The sequence below is a fragment of the Mus caroli genome, chromosome 2 (genome assembly GCF_900094665.2).
Source record: "Mus caroli chromosome 2, CAROLI_EIJ_v1.1, whole genome shotgun sequence".
Taxonomy (NCBI): Eukaryota; Metazoa; Chordata; class Mammalia; order Rodentia; family Muridae; genus Mus; species Mus caroli.
In genome coordinates, this window is record NC_034571.1 from 169748061 (window position 1) to 169749018 (window position 958).

Consider the following 958-nt stretch of genomic DNA (forward strand, 5'->3'; position numbering starts at 1 on the left):
TACTCTGCCTCACCTCTCATCCCCTCCCACCTCAGGTGGCAGAAAGCACACAGGTCCAGGAAGGAGCAGAGGCCAGCTGTGTTGTGGTATAGGCATGGAGACANAAGTCTCTGGACTGGCAGAATCATGTGTAGGATCAACCAGCCCCAGCCCAGCTTCATCTACACACCGTCAACCTGTCCACCATTCCCACAAGCCAGGATCCCAGTGGACTAAGACACAGCTACATGAGTGTGGCCCAGTCCTAGAGTGACACCAGAGTCCCCAGGCCCTGTTCACCTTTGGGTGGCTTGCATATCATGGAGAAACAGCCTGTTCTACCCTCCTGCCTGAACCGGAGCCTGGAGGGCCTATGAGGGTTCNGAGCCNTCAGGTCAGTGTNGGTTCAGTCACTGATCCCCTGACCTAAAGGTGGTCACCGGAGCACAGGTATCTCAGGAATGTCCATTTCTACCAGGCTTCCTCCACATTCCTGCGCCCCTCCCATCTCCACCAAGAATTCCTCAGAGTAAACACACCAGGGAGCCTCTGAGGGAACAGGGGCCCCAAGCAGGTCTGCCACACCTCCGTGTGGCGTGCNGTCAGCACTTGGCCCTACCAACACCGGTGTGNCGCCTGGGGGTGTCCCATTCACTCCCCACTTTGCCCATATACATCCGGGGATACTGAAGAACAAAGATGCCCACTGTTGGCTTACAGGCAATTCCGCTAGACTCCTCCCAAGGACCTNGCAACGGCTTATGGCAGACATTATCTGCCACCAGGTGTGAGTGGCACACCAGGCGGCATATAAAAGGACTGCTTGCTACCCCGCCCTCTTTTCTCTCTATTCCCTTGTGTTCCTGGCTGGTCTTCTCTCTTTCTTTCCCCCTGTCTTTCTTTCTGTCTTTTTCTGACCTCCTTTCTCTGCTTTCATGGCTCTGCTTCCGTCTATCTACCTCTACAAGGTTCTCATCCC